Source organism: Mustelus asterias, chromosome 28, assembly GCF_964213995.1.
Source record: "Mustelus asterias chromosome 28, sMusAst1.hap1.1, whole genome shotgun sequence".
Classification (NCBI taxonomy): Eukaryota; Metazoa; Chordata; class Chondrichthyes; order Carcharhiniformes; family Triakidae; genus Mustelus; species Mustelus asterias.
In genome coordinates this window covers 7,561,838-7,583,432 of record NC_135828.1, presented here as the reverse complement: position 1 = coordinate 7,583,432, position 21,595 = coordinate 7,561,838, and positions in this window count along the sequence as shown.

Below are 21,595 nucleotides of genomic sequence, written 5' to 3'. Positions count from 1 at the left end.
GGTGAGTCTCACTTCTGTTGTCGGCAAGATGTTGGAAAAAATTATAAGGGATAGGATTTATAGTTATTTGGAGAGTAATGAATTGATAGGTGATAGTCAGCATGGTTTTGTGGCAGGCAGGTCGTGCCTTACTAACCTTATTGAGTTTTTTGAGAAAGTGACCAAGGAGGTGGATGGGGGCAAGGCAGTGGACGTGGTATATATGGATTTTAGTAAGGCGTTTGATAAGGTTCACCATGGTAGGCTTCTGCAGAAAATGCAGATGTATGGGATTGGGGGTGATCTAGGAAATTGGATCAGGAATTGGCTAGCGGATAGGAAACAGAGGGTGGTGGTTGATAGTAAATATTCATCATGGAGTGCGGTTACAAGTGGTGTACCTCAGGGATCTGTTTTGGGGCCACTGCTGTTTGTAATATTTATTAATGATCTGGATGAGGGTATAGTTGGGTGGATTAGCAAATTTGCTGATGACACCAAAGTCGGTGGTGTGGTAGACAGTGAGGAAGGGTGTCGTAGTTTGCAGGAAGACTTAGACAGGTTGCAAAGTTGGGCCGAGAGGTGGCGGATGGAGTTTAATGCGGAGAAGTGTGAGGTAATTCACTTTGGTAGGAATAACAGATGTGTTGAGTATAGGGCTAACGGGAGGACTTTGAATAGTGTGGAGGAGCAGAGGGATCTAGGTGTATGTGTGCATAGATCCCTGAAAGTTGGGAATCAAGTAGATAAGGTTGTTAAGAAGGCATATGGTGTCTTGGCGTTTATTGGTAGGGGGATTGAATTTAGGAGTCGTAGCGTTATGTTGCAACTGTACACAACTCTGGTGCGGCCGCACTTGGAGTACTGTGTGCAGTTCTGGTCCCCACATTACAGGAAGGATGTGGAGGCTTTGGAGAGGGTGCAGAGGAGGTTTACCAGGATGTTGCCTGGTATGGAGGGGAGATCCTATGAGGAGAGGCTGAGGGATTTGGGATTGTTTTCGCTGGAAAGGCGGCGGCTAAGAGGGGATCTTATTGAAACATATAAGATGATTAGAGGTTTAGATAGGGTGGATAGTGATAGCCTTTTTCCTCTGATGGAGAAATCCAGCACGAGGGGGCATGGCTTTAAATTGAGGGGGGGTAGTTATAGAACCGATGTCAGGGGTAGGTTCTTTACCCAGAGGGTGGTGAGGGATTGGAATGCCCTGCCAGCATCAGTAGTAAATGCGCCTAGTTTGGGGGCGTTTAAGAGATCCGTAGATAGGTTCATGGACGAAAAGAAATTGGTTTAGGTTGGAGGGTCACAGTTTTTTTTTTAACTGGTCGGTGCAACATCGTGGGCCGAAGGGCCTGTTCTGCGCTGTAATGTTCTATGTTCTATGTTCTAGATGTTTACATCTGCCCCCTCAGGTGGACAAAACTGATTTCCGCGATATTGTTTTGAGGAAGTGCAGGGGAATGATCCTGGAAATGTCCGTTCGCAATGATACTGGCCATGAAGAGTGTAATTCGCAGCCTGCAGTATAACTTAGGTCTTGCTGCTGCTGATCAGATTGTCCACTTACCAATCTGGGACTGGTGCAGCATCACACCATTTCTGACATGCACTTCAATGAATTTCACTTCCCCCCCCCCCTTTCAATAAAGTAAGTGGAATTCCTTTAAGAGGAGGCAGTACACGAGAGAGGGGCAGCCCCTGAACCAGTCTAAGCATCCTTTTAAGTAGGAAACGGGATTAGAATAGATAGATGCTTGATAGCCAGCACAGACACGATGGGCCGAAGGGCTTCTTTCTATGCTGTAAAACTCTAAAAGACATTTTCAGCTTGAACTGTAACCAGTCATCATAACTGAAGGCTTTCCTCTAAGATAAAGAACATTTATTAACAATGTAGTTCCTAAGTTAAAATGAAATCATTACACTAGCCCCGGTTGAATCTCTGATATTATCCATTTCTTGCTCCTTCACCCACATCCCAATAATGTTTCAAAAATAGTCCATTGGTGGGGCAGCAATTTGGAACATCTTAGGATGCTAGGAAGGCAAGTTCTTTCTTTCTCAGGTGAATTCACTTCACCACAGAAATAAAACAGTCAGTGTGCTATCAGCCAGGTTCTTACCAATGCTGACTGACTCCATACACACCTTTCCATTACATGTAGAAATCGAGAAAACCAACTTTCCCCTTAACTGGGTACAAGAAGAGGCCGCCAAGGGTTCCATCCAATCAGATCAGACCCCTTTCACATCCGAGGAGTCCAACACGGATTAAAATATTTGTCAGCTAAAATAACCTCAAAAACTTTGAATTAAACCACAGTTAACTGCCAGAACTATTAAAGTACTTAAACATGTAAATCAATACCTTTTCTGGAATTGTCCAGAGTCAATGTTCCAGTTCAATGACCTCTCATAGAAACCAGAAACAGGAGTAGGCCATTCAGCCCTTCGAGCCTGCTCCTCCATTCATTATGCTCATGACTGAACATCCAAATCAATAACCTGTTCCCACCTTCCCCCCATACCCTTTGATCCCTTTAGACTCAAGTGCTATATCTACCTCCGCCTTGAAATCACACAATGTTTTGGCCTCAACTACTTTCTGTGGGAGAAAATTCAGTAAGAAGTTTAACAACACCAGGTTAAAGTCCAACAGGTTTATTTGGTAGCAAAAGCCACACAAGCTTTCGAGGCTCTGAGCCCCTTCTTCAGGTGAGTGGGAATTCTGTTCACAAACAGAACTTATAAGACACAGACTCAATTTACATGAATAATGGTTGGAATGCGAATACTTACAACTAATCCAGTCTTTAAGAAACAAAACAATGGGAGTGGAGAGAGCATCAAGACAGGCTAAAAGATGTGTATTGTCTCCAGACAAGACAGCCAGTGAAACTCTGCAGGTCCACGCAACTGTGGGAGTTACAAATAGTGTGACATAAATTCTGATTCTAGGATCGCATGATAAAGACTCAGGAGGAAAAAAGCAGAAATATTTATGTGAAATAGTGTGACATAAACCCAATATCCCGGTTGAGGCCGTCCTTGTGTGTGCGGAACCTGGCTATCAGTTTCTGCTCCGCGACTCTGCGCTGTCGTGTGTCGCGAAGGCCGCCTTGGAGAACGCTTACCCGAATATCAGAGGCCGAATGCCCGTGACCGCTGAAGTGCTCCCCAACAGGAAGAGAACAGTCTTGCCTGGTGATTGTCGAGCGGTGTTCATTCATCCGTTGTCGCAGCGTCTGCATAGTTTCCCCAATGTACCATGCCTCGGGACATCCTTTCTTGCAGCGTATCAGGTAGACAACGTTGGCCGAGTTGCAAGAGTATGTACCGTGTACCTGGTGGATGGTGTTCTCACGTGAGATGATGGCATCTGTGTCGATGATCCGGCACGTCTTGCAGAGGTTGCTGTGGCAGGGTTGTGTGGTGTCTTGGTCACTGTTCTCCTGAAGGCTGGGTAGTTTGCTGCGGACAATGGTCTGTTTGAGGTTGTGCGGTTGTTTGAAGGCAAGAAGTGGGGGTGTGGGGATGGCCTTGGCGAGATGTTCGTCTTCATCAATGACATGTTGAAGGCTCCGGAGGAGATGCCGTAGCTTCTCCGCTCCGGGGAAGTACTGGACAACGAAGGGTACTCTGTCCACTGTGTCCCATGTTTGTCTTCTGAGGAGGTCGGTGCGGTTTTTCGCTGTGGCGCGTTGGAACTGTTGATCAATGAGTCTAGCGCCATATCCTGTTCTTATGAGGGCATCTTTCAGCGTCTGGAGGTGTCTGTTGCGATCCTCCTCATCCGAGCAGATCCTGTGTATACGGAGGGCTTGTCCGTAGGGGATGGCTTCTTTAACGTGTTTAGGGTGGAAGCTGGAGAAGTGGAGCATCGTGAGGTTATCCGTGGGCTTGCGGTACAGTGAGGTGCTGAGGTGACCGTCCTTAATGGAGATGCACGTGTCCAAGAATGCAACCGATTCCGGAGAGTAGTCTATGGTGAGCCTGATGGTGGGATGGAACTTGTTGATGTCATCATAGAGTTGTTTCAGTGATTGTTCACCATGAGTCCAAAGGAAGAAAATGTCATCGATGTATCTAGTGTATAGCATCGGTTGAAGGTCCCGTGCGGTGAAGAAGTCTTGTTCGAACCTGTGCATGAAGATGTTGGCATATTGAGGTGCAAATTTGGTCCCCATGGCTGTTCCGTGTGTCTGGATGAAGAACTGGTTGTTGAAGGTGAAGATATTGTGGTCCAGGATGAAGCGGATGAGATGTAAAATTGCATCTGGAAACTGGCAGTTGTTGGCGCTGAGCACTGAGGCCGTTGCAGCAATGCCATCGTCATGGGGGATGCTGGTGTAGAGTGCTGAGACATCCATTGTGACGAGGAGCGCTCCTGGTTCAACTGCTCCATGTGTGCCGAGTTTCTGTAGGAAGTCCGTCGTGTCGCGACAAAAGCTGGGGGTTCTTTGTACAATGGGTTTCAGGATGCCCTCGACATAGCCGGAGAGGTTCTCGCACAGGGTCCCATTGCCCGATACGATGGGACGGCCGGGTGTGTTTGCCTTGTGTATCTTCGGGAGGCAGTAGAGATCTCCAACGCGGGGAGTACGTGGGATGAGAGCACGGAGGGTGTTCTGAAGGTCCGGATCAAAGGTCTTGATCAGAGTGTTGAGTTGACGGGTGTGTTCTTTGGTCGGATCTGCAGGTAACTGTCTGTAGTGTTCCTCGTTGTTGAGTTGTCGATACACTTCTTTGCAGTAATCCGTTCTGTTCAGTATGACGATGGCCCCTCCTTTGTCTGCTGGTTTGATGACAATGTTGCGGTTGGTCTTGAGAGCGTGGATGGCGTTACGTTGTGCTTGGGTGATGTTCGGGGCTGTCTTGTGAGTGCGGCTGATGAATTTGGTGTTGACGCACCTCCTGACGGCTTGGGCATACATGTCAAGTCGAGGGCAGCGGCCTTCCGGAGGAGTCCAATTCGACTCTTTCCTCTTCGGATGCACTGCGGATCTCCACAGATTCGCCACTCTCTGGATGAAGAAATTTCTCCTCATCTCCACCCTAAATGGTCTACCCCAAATCCTCAGACTGTGACCCCTGGTTCTGGACTTCCCCACCCTCGGGAACATCCTTGCTGCATCTACCCTGACTAGTCCTGTTAGAATTTTCCCTCATTCTTCTGAACTCCAGCCAAAATAATCCTAACCCACTCAATCTCTCCTCATAGGTCAGTCCTGCCATCCCAGGAATCGGCCTGGTAAACCTTCGTTGCACTCCCTCTATATCCTTCCTCAGATAAAGAGACCAAAACTGCACACAATATTCCAGGTGTGGCCTTGCCAAGGCCCTGTATAATTGCAGCAAGACATTTCTGTTCCTGTACTCGAATTCTCTCACTATGAAGGCCAACATACCATTTGCTTTCTTTACTGCCTGCATGCTTACCTTCAGTGACTGGTGTACAAGGACACCCAGGTCTCATTGCACATTCCCCCCCCCCTCAATTATAGCCTTTCAGATAATAATCTGCCTTCCTGCTTTTGTTACCAGAGTGGAAAACCTCACATTTATCCACATTATACTGCATCTGCCTACTCACTCAGATTGTCCAAATCACACTCTGCATCGCCCTCACAGCTCACCCTCCCACCCACCAAACTTGGAGATGCTACAGTTAGCTTCCTCATCTAAATCATTAATCTATATTGCAAAAAGCTTTTGTCAGAACTCTGAACATAGAAAAGAACTTGACTGCACTGTTTTGAATAAAGCCATAGGATCTTTTACATCTGTCTGAAGGGACAGGTTTGCGCTTTGGTTTAAGACCTTATATGAAATACAGTGCCGCTGACAGTGCGTACACTCTCTGGAATTTAGAAGAATGAAGGGAGATCAAATTGAGGTACGTAAGATGATAAAAGGTATGGATAAAGTAGACGTGGAGCGGATGCTTTCTCTTGTGGGGCATTCTAGGACGAGAGGTCATAGTCTTAGGATAAGGGGTGGCAAATTTAAAACAGAGTTGAGGAGAAACTACTTCTCCCAAAGGGTTGTGAATCTGTGGAATTCGCTACCCCAAAGTGCGGTGGATGCTGGGACAGTGAGTAAATTTAAGGAGGAGTTAGACAGATTTTTAATGGGTTGAAGGGTTATGGGGAGAGGCAGGAAAATGGGGATGAGGAGCGTATCAGTCATGATCGAATGACGGAGCAGACTCGATGGGCCGAATGGTCTAATTCTGCTCCTGTATCTTATGAACTAAGCACACCTTCAGTACTGTACTGGAATCTAAGCCTGTATTAAGTCTTCGGAGTGGGGCTTGTACCTCCTGACTAAAGTAAAGAGCACTTGAACGTAGTAGACTGGTCCTCAAAGACCATGTGCAGCGCTGAGCTGCACTTAGCCTGCCCTACTACTCAAGGTTGGTCTTCAACACTGAACTAAAGTACTGGCAATTAATAAGGCCATATACTGTACAAAATACATAACGTGATTAATCATAACCTATAATTTATGTTAAAATCAATTAATAATAACCAACCTGCCTCTTTGTTTAATTGAAGGGAAGTTCTCCATGCCCAGGCTATATCTGCTCTGCCAATCTCACTTTCAAAGTAAAATAATGAAATAAGTTTTTTCCCCCCCCCCCTTTAAGTAGTCATAAGATTAATGACTGCTGAATTATGGCTGTAATTTTTAAACAAGGCCTTAATCAATTCCAGTCAACAGCTCTGCTTTGTATCGGACGCTTCTGACTGAAGAAGGAGGTGACATTTCTTTTTTCTCCAATATTTCAACAGGCTGTTTCTGGGATTTTTTATAAAGATCCAGGTTCTTACAGACTGAGGGATAGAGAGAAAGAGAGAGAGAGAAAGAGGTTCAGGCAGAGGATGGAAAAAGATTGTATTTGGATAGCATCTTTCCATATTTCAAACCAATTTATATCTAATACATGATACATGAAGGAGCGGCACCGTGGTACAGTGGTTAGCACTGCTGCCTCACAGCACCAGGGACCCGGGTTCAATTCCGGCCTCGGGTCACTGTCTGTGTGGAGTTTGCACGTTCTCCCCACGTCTGCGTGGATTTCCTCCGGGTGCTCCGGTTTCCTCCCGCAGTCCAAAGGTGTGTGGGTTAGGTTGATTGGCCAGGCTAAATTGACCTTAGTGTCAGGGGGATTAGCAGGGTAAATATGTGGGGTTACGGGAATAGGGCCTGGGTGGGGTTGTGGTCGGTGCAGACTTGGTGGACCAAATGGCCTCCTTCTGTACTGTAGGGTTTCTATGATCTAACCCCTCAGAGGCCAGTATCTCTTCACTAGATTCTCTCTACTTCCACTGCTAGGAGATGATGGCCTACTGGTTTAATCGCTGGACTATCAACCCAGAAACTCAGCTAATGTTCTGGGGACCCGGGTTCGAATCCTGCCGCAGCAGATGATGGAAGTTGAATTCAATAAAAAATATTTGGAATTAAGAATCTACTGATGACCATGAAACCATTGTTGATTGTCAGAAAAACCCATCTGGTTCACTAATATCCTTTAGGGAAGGAAATCTGCCGTCCTTACCTGGTCTGGCCTACATGTGACTCCAGAGCCACAGCAATGTGGTTGACTCTCAACTGCCCTTGGGCAACTAGGATTGGGCAATAAATGCTGGCCAGCCAGCGACGCCCATGTCCCACTGATTAATAAATAAAAGAGTGTTTCAGATACAAAGCCAGATACTGGAGTGGCAGTAGGCCTGACACTCCTCATTATACAGTAAGAAGTTTAACAACACCAGGTTAAAGTCCAACAGGTTTATTTGGTAGTAAAAGCCACACAAGCTTTCGGAGCTCTAAGCCCCTTCTTCAGGTGAGTGGGAATTCTGTTCACAAACAGAGCTTATAAAGACACAGATTCAATTTACATGAATAATGGTTGGAATGCGAATACTTACAACTAATCAAGTCTTTAAGAAACAAAACAATGGGAGTGGAGAGAGCATCAAGACAGGCTAAAAAGATGTGTATTGTCTCCAGACAAGACAGCCAGTGAAACTCTGCAGGTCCACGCAACTGTGGGAGTTACAAATAGTGTGACATGAACCCCATATCCCGGTTGAGGCCGTCCGCGTGTGTGCGGAACTTGGCTATCAGTTTCTGCTCAGCGACTCTGCGCTGTCGTGTGTCGCGAAGGCCGCCTTGGAGAACGCTTACCCGAATATCAGAGGCCGAATGCCCGTGACCGCTGAAGTGCTCCCCAACAGGAAGAGAACAGACTTGCCTGGTGATTGTCGAGCGGTGTTCATTCATCCGTTGTCGCAGCGTCTGCATAGTTTCCCCAATGTACCATGCCTCGGGACATCCTTTCTTGCAGCGTATCAGGTAGACAACGTTGGCCGAGTTGCAAGAGTATGTACCGTGTACCTGGTGGATGGTGTTCTCACGTGAGATGATGGCATCTCACGTCCTTCGCGACACACGACAGCGCAGAGTCGCTGAGCAGAAACTGATAGCCAAGTTCCGCACACACGCGGACGGCCTCAACCGGGATATGGGGTTCATGTCACACTATTTGTAACTCCCACAGTTGCGTGGACCTGCAGAGTTTCACTGGCTGTCTTGTCTGGAGACAATACACATCTTTTTAGCCTGTCTTGATGCTCTCTCCACTCCCATTGTTTTGTTTCTTAAAGACTTGATTAGTTGTAAGTATTCGCATTCCAACCATTATTCATGTAAATTGAGTCTGTGTCTTTATAAGCTCTGTTTGTGAACAGAATTCCCACTCACCTGAAGAAGGGGCTTAGAGCTTCGAAAGCTTGTGTGGCTTTTGCTACCAAATAAACCTGTTGGACTTTAACCTGGTGTTGTTAAACTTCTTACTGTGTTTACCCCAGTCCAACGCCGGCATCTCCACATCACTCCTCATTATATACAGGGCAGGCAATCATTATCTCAATCAGGAAGCTCATACTCCAAGAGGCCAACCTCATGGGCCTCGTTGAGGTCATTACAATAATGTGCGGTGATGTGTTATAATGATGGAAGCCATTTTGCATGCAGGATATCACAAACGGCACTGCAGTGAAGTTTTGATAATGTTGATAGAGGAATGATGGTTGGTCAGGACAGTGGTAAAACCTCCGAACATTGCCATAGGATCACTAATGGCTATGAACCAACACAATAACCTCTATTCATTATTTCTTCTGAAAGCAGCACTCTAGGGCGGCACGGTAGCACAGTGGTTAGCACTGCTACCTCACAGCGCCAGGGACCCGAGTTCGATTCTCGGCTTGGGTCACTGTCTGTGTGGAGTCTGCACATTCTCCCCCATGTCTGCGTGAGTTCCCTCCGGGTGCTCCGGTTTCCTCCCACAGTCCGACAGACGTGCTGGTTAGGGTGCATTGGCCATGTTAAATTCTCCCTCAGTGTAACCCAAACAGGCGTCGGAGTGTGGCGACTTAGGGGATTTTCACAGTAACTTCATTGCAGTGTTAATGCAAGCCAAGTTGTGACACTAGTAAATAAACTTTAAATGTCTTAGTCCTGCACTCTTAGCCAGAATGATGTCCTGGCTTGGGATTTGAATACACTTAAGGACCACTCCAAGGCAGGAATGAAAGAACAAATAATGCAGATGGAGGATTTTCCTGCACGGCTTGTAACAATAGCAAACACCTGCAACCAGGTGCTCATGTAAATTTAACAATATCCAACATGCCTTGCACCCGGGTGAAGAGTATTAGCAATGATGAACAACAGGTAAAATGTTTTGTAATATTCTGATTTTTGGTTATATTCCTTGGAGATAAAGAGGTCAAGGGGCAATTTGTGTGAAGTGCTTAAAACAGCAATGTGGGTGGAGAGGGCAGGAGGTGAATTATGTTTCCCCCTGGTCACGGAGTCCGGAAGAGGGCCCAGGTTCTTAGAATTTGAATGAGGCAAATTAAAAGTTCCAACCAGAAAAGTCACTCCAAGTGGCTGAGACAATGTGGAACACAGGATGCTGCTGAAGGACAGAGGTCATAGAGTCATAGAGGTTTACAGCATGGAAACAGGTCCTTCGGCCCAACTTGTCCATGCCGCCCTTTTTTTTTAAACCCCTAAGCTAATCCCAATTGCCCACATTTGGCCCATATCCCTCTACATCCATAGAACATAGAACAGTACAGCACAGTACAGGCCCTTCGGCCCACGATGTTGTGCTGAACTTTTTCCGAAACCAAATCAAGCTATTCCATTCCCTATCATTCTAGTGTGCTCCATGTGCCTATCCAATAACAGCTTGAAAGTTCCTAAAGTGTCCGACTCCACTATCACTGCAGGCAGTCCATTCCACACCCCAACCACTCTCTGAGTAAAGAACCTACCTCGTACATCCCTCCCATGTCTTCCACCACGAACCTTATAGTTATGCCCCCTAGTAACAGCTACATCCACCCGAGGAAATAGTCTCTGAATGTCCACTCTATCTATCCCTCTCATCATCTTATAAACCTCTATTAAGTCGCCTCTCAACCTCCTCCGCTCTAAAGAGAAAAGCCCTAGCTCCCTCAACCTTTCCTCATAAGACCTACCCTCCAAACCAGGCAGCATCCTGGTAAATCTCCTTTGCACTCTTTCCAGTGCTTCCACATCCTTCTTATAGTGAGGTGACCAGAACTGCACACAATATTCCAAATGTGGTCTCACCAAGGTCCTGTACAGTTGCAGCATAACCCCACGGCTCTTAAACTCAATCCCCCTGTTAATAAACGCTAACACACTATAGGCCTTCTTCACGGCTCTATCCACTTGAGTGGCAACCTTCAGAGATCTGTGGCTATGAACCCCAAGATCTCTCTGTTCCTCCACATTCCTCAGAACCCTACGTTTGACCCTGTAATCCACATTCAAATATGTCCTACCAAAATGAATCACCTCGCACTTATCAGGGTTAAACTCCATCTGCCATTTTTCAGCCCAGCTCTGCATCCTATCAATGTCTCTTTGCCGCCTACAGCAGCCCTCCACCTCATCCACTACTCCACCGATCTTGGTGTCATCTGCAAATTTACTGATCCACCCTTCAGCCCCTTCCTCCAAGTCATTTATAAAAATCACAAATAGCAGAGGACCCAGCACTGATCCCTGTGGTACACCGCTGGTAATTGGTCTCCAGGCTGAAAATTTTCCATCCACCACCACCCTCTGTCTTCTATGAGATAGTCAGTTACTTATCCAATCGGCCAAATTTCCCTCTATCCCACACCTCCTTACTTTCTTCATGAGCCGACCATGGGGGACCTTATCAAACGCCTTACTAAAATCCATGTATATGACATCAATGGCTCTACCTTCATCGGCACACTTAGTTACCTCCTCAAAAAATTCAATCAAATTTGTGAGGCAAGACTTACCCTTCACGAATCCATGTTGACTATCCCGGATTAAGCTGCATCTTTCTAAATGGTCGTAAATCCTATCCCTCAGGACCATTTCCATTAACTTGCCGACCACCGAAGTAAGACTAACCGGCCTATAATTACCAGGGTCATTCCTATTTCCTTTCTTGAACAGAGGAACAACATTCGCCACTCTCCAGTCCTCTGGCACTATCCCCGTGGACAGTGAGGACCCAAAGATCAAAGCCAAAGGCTCTGCAATCTCATCCCTTGCCTCCCAAAGAATCCTAGGATATATCTCATCTGGCCCAGGGGACTTATCGACCTTCAGGTTCTTCAAAATTGCTAATACATCTTCCCTCAGAACACCCGCCTCCTCCAGCCTATCAGCCTGTATCACGCTCTCATCCTCAAAAACATGGCCCCTCTCCTTGGTGAACACTGAAGAAAAGTATTCATTCATCACCTCTCCTATCTCTTCTGACTCCATGCACAAGTTCCCACTACTGTCCCTAACCTCACCCTGGTCATTCTTTTATTCCTCACATAAGAGTAAAAGGCCATGGGGTTTTCCTTGATCCGACCCGCCAAGGACTTCTCATGTCCCCTCCTAGCTCTCCTCAGCCCTTTTTTCAGCTCATTCCTTGCTAACTTGTAACCCTCAATGGACCCAACTGAACCTTGTTTTCTCATCCTTACATACGCTTCCTTTTTCCTCTTGACAAGACATTCAACCTCTTTTGTGAACCATGGTTCCCTCACTCGGCCATTTCCTCCCTGCCTGACAGAGACATACCTATCAAGGACACGCAGTATTTGTTCCTTGAACAAGCTCCACTTTTCATTTGTGCCTTTCCCTGACAGTTTCTGTTCCCATCTTATGCTCCCTAATTCTTGCCTAATCGCACCATAATTACCCCTCCCCCAATTATAAATCTTGCCCTGCCGTATGGCCCTATCCCTCTCCATTGCAATAATGAAAGACACCGAATTGTGGTCACTATCTCCAAAGTGCTCTCCCACAACCAAATCAAACACTTGGCCCGGTTCATTACCCAGTACCAAGTCCAATGTGGCCCCACCTCTTGTCGGCCCATCCACATATTGTGTCAGGAAACCCTCCTGCACACATTGTACAAAAACTGCCCCATCCGAACTATTCGACCTATAAAGGTTCCAATCAATATTTGGAAAGTTAAAGTCACCCATGACAACTACCCTGTGACCTCCACACCTATCCATAATCTGCTTTGCAATTTCTTCCTCCACATCTCTATTACTATTTGGGGGCCTATAGACAACTCCTAACAATGTGACCGATCCTTTCCTATTCCTAACTTCAGCCCATATTACCTCAGTGTGCAGATCCCCCTCGAACTGCCTTTCTGCAGCCGTAACTATCCTTGATTAACAATGCTACTCCACCACCTCTTTTACCACCTTCCCTACTCTTACTGAAGCATCTATACCCCGGAACTTCCAACAACCATTCCTGCTCCTGTTCTAACCATGTCTCCATAATGGCCACAACATCGTAGTCCCAAGTACCAACCCACGCTCCAAGTTCACCTACCTTATTTCGGATGCTCCTTGCATTGAAGTAGACACATTTCAATCCACCTTCCTGTCTGCCGGTACACTCCTGCGACCTTGATATCTTCCTCAGTACCTCACTATACTCAACACTGGCTTCTGGACTACAGCTCCTTTTCCCATCCCCCTGACAAATTAGTTTAAACCCCCCTGAAGAGCCGTAGCAAATTTCCCTCCCAGGATATTGATGCCCCTGTGGTTCAGGTGCAAACCGTCCTGTTTGTACAGGTCCCACCGTCCCCAGAATGTGCTCCAATTATCCATGCAGCTGAAACCCTCCCTCCTACACCATCCCTGCAGCCAGGTGTTTATCTGCACTCTCTCCCTGTTCCTCAACCCGCTAGCACGTGGCACCGGCAACAAACCAGAGATGACAACATGGTTTGTCCTGGCTCTCAGCTTCCACCCTGGCTCCTTAAATTCCTGTTTTAAATCCCCGTCCCTTCTCCTACCTATGTCATTGGTACCGTTGTGTACCATGACTTGTGACTGTTCCCCCTCCCCCTTAAGATTCCTGAGACGTCACGGACCCTGGCATCCGGAAGGCAACATACCATCCGTGAGTCTCTGTTGCTGCCACAGAACTTCCTATCTGTCCCTCTAACTAACGAGTCCCCAATAACCATCTTACCCATGTAACTATCTAAATGCTTTTTAAAAGATAATATTGTACCCGCCTCTACTACTACCTCTAGCAGCTCGTTCCAGACACTCACCACCCTCTGTGTGAAAAAATTGCCCCTCTGGACACTTTTGTATCTCTCCCCTCTCACCTTAAACCTATGCCCTCTAGTTTTAGACTCCCCTACCTTTGGGAAAAGATATTGACTATCGAGCTGATCTATGCCCCTCATTATTTTATAGACCTCTATAAGATCACCCCTCAGCCTCCTACACTCCAGAGAAAAAAGTCCCAGTCTATTCAGCCTCTCCTTATAACTCAATCCATCAAGTCCCAGTAACATCCTAGTAGCAAATAAACTGCTGCCTTCAAAAGGGAAATCAAAGAAAAACAGAGAGAGAGAAAGAGAGAGAAAAAGAATAAAGGGAGAAAAATAGAGAGAGAGAGAAAGAGAGGGAAAAAAATAGAGTGATAAAGCGAAAGAGAGAGGGAGAAAAAGAGGGAGAAAAATAGAAAGGGAGAGAGAGGAAGAAAGAGAGAGAGAAAGTGAGGGAGAAAAATAGAGAGAGAAAGAGAGAACGAGAAAGAAAAAAAGGGAGAAAAATAGAGAGAGAGAAAGAAAGAGAGGGAGAAAAGTAGAGAGAGAGAGAAAGAATTGGAGAAAAATAGAGAGAGAGAGAAAGTGAGGGAGAAAAGTAGAGAGGGAAAGAGGGAGCGAGAAAAAAAAGGGAGAAAAATAGAGAGAAAGAAAGAGGGAGAAAAATAGAGAGGAAGAAAGAACACTAAAAGCCTGATTTCTTGCTCAGTGCTGGAACTAACACGCTGATGTGGGATGGTGTTTTAATGCAGTCCTTAACACATTCCAAATCTCATATAGCTCTGTGTACGATGCAGTATTATCATGCTTTTAATCAATGGAATTTGGTTTAATGTGGCAGCATCTGAAATTCTATACAGGCTTTTTCGAAGGAAAATCAAATATGCTGAATTACCCGATTTTGTCCCAAGTCTGTCTATTCCTGTCTCTGGTCAGAGTTAGACGCTCAAATTTCCACGCACAAATTTTATTATATTGCCACCCAGTGGTGATGCCCAGGAAGAACAACAAATCTCGAGCTTGAAGACAGACTTGGGTAGCATCTCATCACTTCCCGCAGCCACATCGCAAACTGTTTCGCTTCAATGAATAGCTTTGACTGTTGTTAGTGTTGGTGAGTATAGCAGCCATTTTGTGCACAGAAAGATATCACAACTACCGATGAAGCCAAGTAACTGATTTTTTTTTAAAATTCATTCGTGGGACATGGGTGTCTCTGGCTGACCAGCATTTATTGCCCACCCCTAGTTGCCCGAGGGCAGTTGAAAGGTTAGGTGGATTGACCATGCTAAATTGTCCCTTAGTGTCCCAAGAAGGCTAGGGTAATTAGTGGGGTAAATATCTGGAGTTGTGGATCACGAACGAAGCCCAATCCATCACGCAAACCAGCCTCCCATCCATTGACTCGGTCTGCACTTCCCGCTGCCTCGGCAAAGCAGCCAGCATAATTAAGGACCCCACGCACCCCGGACATTCTCTCCTCCACCTTCTTCCTTCGGAAAAAAGATACAAAAGTCTGAGGTCACGTACCAACCAACTCAAGAACAGCTTCTTCCCTGCTGCTGTCAGACTTTTGAATGGACCTACCTCACATTAAGTTGATCTTTCTCTACACCCTAGCTATGACTGTAACCCTACATTCTGCACTCTCTCCTTTCCTTCTCTATGAACGGTATGCTTTGTCTGTATAGCACACAAAAAACAATACTTTTCACTGTATGTTAATACATGTGACAATAATAAATCAAATCAAAATCAAATCAAATCAAATCAAGCCTGGTAAGATGCTCTGTCGAAGAATCGGCGCAGAACCGATAAACTAAAAGGGTTCCTCCTGCAGTGTAGGGATTTTAAGTATTGCCTGAGTGCCCTGGAGTATTTGACACGCTGTGTCTTTCAATGCTGTGATGCAGGTAAACCCAGCGCACAGCAAGATCCAGAGATGAGTTGTTTTGGTGATGGGGTTTAAGAGAGGAACATTGACCAGGGCATCAAAACCCCTCCGCTCTTCTTCAGATAGTGCCAATGGATCTTTAACAGCCACCTACACGGCAAGAATGGGAAGACTGGCTCTTGGGTTAATATTTCATCTGAAGGACAGCACCTCTGACGATGCAGCACTCCTTCATTATGACACTGACATATTAACTGGATCGCGTCCTCAAGTTCCGGAGTGGGGTTTGAGCCCATAACCTTCTAACCATAAGACTGTCATCTCACCGAGTCTGCTCCACCATTCAATCATGGCTAATATCTTTCACATCCTCATTCTCCTGCCTTCTCCCCGTAACCCTTGATCCCCTTTATTAATCAAGAACCTACCTATCCAGAGACACTCAATGACCTGGCCTCCATAGCCCTCTGTGGGCAATGAGATCCACAGATTCACCACCCTTTGGCTGAAAAAATTCCTCCTCATCTCAGTTTTAAAGGAGCGTCCCTTCACTCTGAGGTTGTGCCCTCGAGTTCTAGTCTCTCCCACTAGTGGAAGCACCCTCTCCATGTCCACTCTATCTAGGCCTCTTGGTATCCTGTAAGTTTCAACTAGTTCCCCCCTCTTCCTTCCAAACTCAGACTCCTCAACCGCTATCAATATGACCCCTTCATTCCTGGGATCATTCTTGTGAACCTCCTCTGGACCCCCTCCAAGGCCAACACATCTTTCCTTAGGTAACACAGAGCAAAGCACTGCATTCTGATTCACCAAGTTCAGGAGTGCCACCTTCAGAGCTCCCCGGCCATCTGTCACCATTTCCTTCCAGTTAAGATAAGGTTTCATTCGGCTGCGAGTCGTTTTTCTTTGTCCCTTCTATTTAAAAATTGTCTGTATTGATTTCCGAGCAGATACATTATACGATCGGGACAGACTGAGTTTCTTTTTGTGTGTGCGTAGGTCGATAGATACTTGGGTTAAAAGAGAGAGGGACCTGTGCATTGATTTGAAGATGATATGAGAGCAGTCCCAGACAAGAACAGGGCAGAGAGAAATCCAACGCTTCCAAAGTTCAACTGACCCGAAATGAGATGTTCAATCTCAGTGTCTACTTCATTCCAAATGTTTATAAATACAGACAGGAAAAGTAGCTTGCAAAGGACAACCGTTTGAGGTTTTGTTTTGACTCTGCGTCTGTTAAATTTTTAATAAGACCTTGTAAAGTCTTTAGGCTGGAGGGATTTTGTGTTTTACAACATCAGATTTTATTAACTGGGAGACATCAATACATCGGGCTGCCGTGGTGGGGATCATATTCTAAACACTTTGTCCAACAGGGATTTGGCATCTGGATAAAAGGGTATATCCTGGAAAAGCAGCAGAGGATGGGCTGCGGATAGTTCATCAGAGCTGTCACAGTGATTCTGGCAAAATAATCTGGACCCAAAATGTTCACCTATCTTTTGTGGATAGACTCAGTATTCCCAGCAATTTTATGATTTATAGGAAAGCAAATACTTGTATTTCACACAATCCCCACAGTGCAGAAGAGGCCACTCAGCCCATTGAGTCTGCACCTACCTCCCTGACAGCATCCCACCCGGGTCATCTCTCTTGCTCTAATCCCGTAACCCCACACATTTCCTATGGCTAATCTGTCTAATCTACACATTTTGGGACACTAAGGGGCAATTTAGCATAGCCAATCCAACTGACTTACACTACAGTGCTTAGCACTGCTGCCTCACAGCGCCAGGGACCCGGGTTCACTTCCAGCCTTGGGTCACTGTCTGTGTGGAGTTTGCACGTTCTCCCCGTGTCTGCGTGGGTTTCCTCCGGGTGTTCCGGTTTCCTCCCACACTCCAAAGATGTGCGGGTTAGGTGGATTGACCATGCTAAATTGACCCTGGTGTCAGGGGGGTTAGCAGGGTAAATATGTGGGGATACGGGAATAGGGCCAGGATGGGATTGTGATTGGTGCAGACTCGATGGGCCAAATGGCCTCCTTCTGCACTGTTGGGATTCTATGATTTTTCAGACTATGGGCTGAAATCGGAGAACCCGGAGGAAACCCACGCAGACATGGGGAGAACGTGCAGACTCTGCACAGTCAACCGAGGCTGGAATTGAACCCGGGTCCCTAGCGCTCTGAGACAGCAGTGCTAACCACTGTGCCACCGTGCCACAATTTCTGCAACACCTTTTACACCTTCAGGATGTCACAAAGTGCTCCACAGCCACTGAAGTACTTTTGAAGTGTAGTCAGCGTTGTTGCGTAGGAAACACAGCCGCCACAATTAGCAAGGTGATAACGGCCGCAGAATCTGCTTTGAAGATGGTGGTTGGGGGATAAATATTGGAGAACCCCACTGCTCTGCTTTGAAATAGTGCCATGGGATCATTTATATCCACTTCAGAGGAAAGATGGGGCCTCAATTTAATGTCTCATTAGTTAACAGCCACCTGTTTTGATCCCCTCTGTGATCCACCCAATGAGACCTTCACTCACCAAACTCCCCTGATCCTGCCACCCTACTGTATCCTACTCCCCCCTCTGATTGTGACTGTTCCCTCCTATCATCATTACCCAGAATTCTCCCCCCAGGACCCCACATCACAGACTCCGCCCTCCAGGACCTTCCCCCACCCTTGCCCTAATATTTGCTCCCCATTTCCCCACTGAAACTGAGATAATTGGCCTCCAACAACCCACACCATCTCCCTTTGTGCCAAGAACGATTCCAAACAGCAGAGGGTTTCCTCCACCTCCCTCTTCCCACTGCCTCCTCTTTTGCGAGGGCTCCTTGATGCCACACTCGGTCAAATGTTGCCTTGATTTCAAGGGCAGTCATTCTTACCTCACCTCAGCTCACCTCTTGAGTTCAGCTCTTTTGTCCATGCCAAGCTCTAACGAGGTCAGCGGTTGAGTGACCCTGGCAGAACCTAAACTGAGCATCAGCGAACAGGCAACTGCTAAGCAAGTGTGACTTGGTAGCACTGTCGATGACCCCTTCCATCACTTTACTGATGGTCGAGAGTAGACTGATGGGGCAGTAATGGGACGGGTTGAACTTGTCCTGCTTTTTGTGGATAGGGCATAGCTGGGCAATTTTCCACATTGCTGGGTAGATGCAAGTGTTACCGTACTAGACCAACGTAGCTAGGGTCGCAGCTAGTTCTGGAGCGCAGGTATTGCCAGAACATTGCTGGGGTCTATAGCCCTTTACATTCAGTGCCTTCGACCAGCTGTTTCATCGTATCACGTGGAGTGAACTGAATTGAATCATAGATTCATGGAATCATAGAATTCCTGCAGTGCAGAAAGAGGCCATTCTGCCCATCAAATCTGCACCAACTCTCTGATAGAGCATCTTACCCAGGCCACCTTCCTGTCTTACCCCCATAACCCCATGCATTTAACCCACTAATCCCCCCCTAACCCGCACATATTGGGACACTAAGGAGCAATTTAGCTAATTGGTTAATCCACCTAACCTCCATTGGACTGATTCACTGGTTCAGTGATGCCTGATCTATCCCTAACTTTTCCGATTTCCGAAGAAAGGTCCCTGACTACAAATGCCGCTTGACCCGGTGAATATTTCCAACATTTTCTGTTGTGGGTGGCACGGTGGCACAGTGGTTAGCACTGCTGCCTCACAGCGCCAGGGACCCTGGTTCAATTCCTGGCTTGGGTCACTGTCTGTTCGGAGTCTCCCCGTGTCTGTTTGGGTTTCCTCCAGGTGCTCCAGTTTCCTCCCACAGTCTGAAAGACGTGCTGGTTAGGTGCATTGGCCATGCTAAATTCTCCCTCAGTGTACCCGAACAGGCGCCGGAGTGTGGCGACTAGGGGATTTTCACAGTCACGTCATTGCAGTGTTTTTTTTAAATTCAGTCAAGGGACATGGGTGTCGCTGGCTGGGCCAGCATTTATTGCCCATCCCCAGTTGCCCGAGGACAGTTGAGAGTCAACCACATTGCTGTGGCTCTGGAGTCACATGTAGGCCAGACCAGGTAAGGACGGCAGATTCCCTTCCCTAAAGGACATTAGAGAACCAGATGGGTGTTTCCGACAATCGACAATGGTCTCATGGTCATCCTTAATTCCAGATACTTTTTATTGAATTCAAATTCCACCATCTGCCGTGGCGGGATTCGAACCCGGGTCCCCAGAACATTAGCTGAGTTTCTAGATTAATAGTCTAGCGATAATACCAGGAGGCCATCGCCTCCTCACTAATAAATAAACTTTAACTAAATTTCAAATCTCCAATAGCTGCGCTATTTTGCTCATGTAAACAATGAGGCCTCACTTTCTTATCAGTGCTGCCATGGCAGGAGCTAGCATCAAGCAGACCTCTGTGGGAGGTGATAAATTTGATTTTTAAAAAAATCAATACTATTGATCAAGGCTTTTCAAATTACCATGGAAGATTGCTCTGAACAGAAGAACTCCCTGCGGACTTCCATTCCCCCTTTAATCTCACCCATTCCTTTATTGAACAGCTGGACAATGCTCTGCCTGCCTTTTTGAATTGGTCTATTTACCTTTGATCAGAGGGTGGGACAGTCATTAACACAGAGCAAAACCCAGTGACCTTGGATTTACTCAGTCTGAATATTACCGTGCAAGTGCTTAAAGTGATTGTAGCAATTCCCATCTCCGATATTTTAACAGAGGTGCTTCAACAGATTAATATCTCAATCACAGCGGCAGACAAAGCAACTTTAACGGCCTGTCCACTTAACCACGAACAGAGATTGTGAAGCTTCTCAATTTTTTTTACATGCTTTTTAGGTTGACATTGTCAAATTTCCAATAATTGTGTGATAGAACGCTAGAACCATCAATCTCCCGGTATTGCCATTCGGTTCTGTTTAGCTGCCAGTGATAAAACCAACCAGAATTCTTTTATTTAGAATGCCCAACAGCATGCTGGAAAATATAGATCTTTGTCCAGTTTAAAAATGTTTAGTCATAGAGGTTTACAGCATGGAAACAGGCCTTTTGGCCCAACTTGTCCATGCCGTCCCTTTTTTTTAAACCACTAAGCTAGTCCCAATTGCCCGCGTTTGGCCCATATCCCTTTATACCCATCCTCCCATGTAACTGTCTAAATGCTTTTTAAAAGACAAAATTGTGCCCGCCTCTACTACTACCTCTAGCAGCTTGCTCCAGACACTGTGTGTGAAAAGATTGCCCCTCTGGATCCTTTTGTATCTCTCCCCTCTCACCTTAAACCTATGCCCTCTAGTTTTAGACTCCCCTACCTTTGGGAAAAGATATTGACTATCTAGCTGATCTATGCCCCTCATTATTTTATAGACCTCTATAGGATCACCCCTCAGCTTCATACGCTCCAGAGAAAAAAGTCCCAGTCTATCCAGCCTCTCCTTATAACTCAAACCATCAAGTCTTTACCATTCACCAAGATTTACCATTCTAGTAAATCTTTTCTGCACTCTTTTTAGTTTAATAATATTCTTTCTATAATAGGGCGACCAGAACTGTACACAGTATTCCAAGTGTGATCTTACCAATGTCTTGTACAACTTCAACAAGACATCCCAACTCCTGTATTCAATGTTTTGACCTTACTTTCTCAGAAGACTAAGGAAATTTGGCATATCAGCTACGACTCTCACCAACTTTTACAGATGCACCATAGAAAGCATTCTTTCTGGTTGTATCACAGCTTGGTCTGGGGCTCCTGCTCTGCCCAAACTGCAAGGAACTACAAAAGGTCGTGAATGTAGCCCAATCCATCACGCAAACCAGCCTCCCATCCATTGACTCGGTCTACACTTCCCGCTGCCTCGGCAAAGCAGCCGGCATAATTAAGGATCCCAGGCACCTCAGACATTCTCTCTCCCACCTTCTTCCATCAGGAAAAAGATATAAAAGTCTGAGGCCACGTACCAACCGACTCAAGAACAGCTTCTTCCCTGCTGCTGTCAGACTTTTGAATGGACCTACCTCGCATTAAGTTGATCTTTCTCTA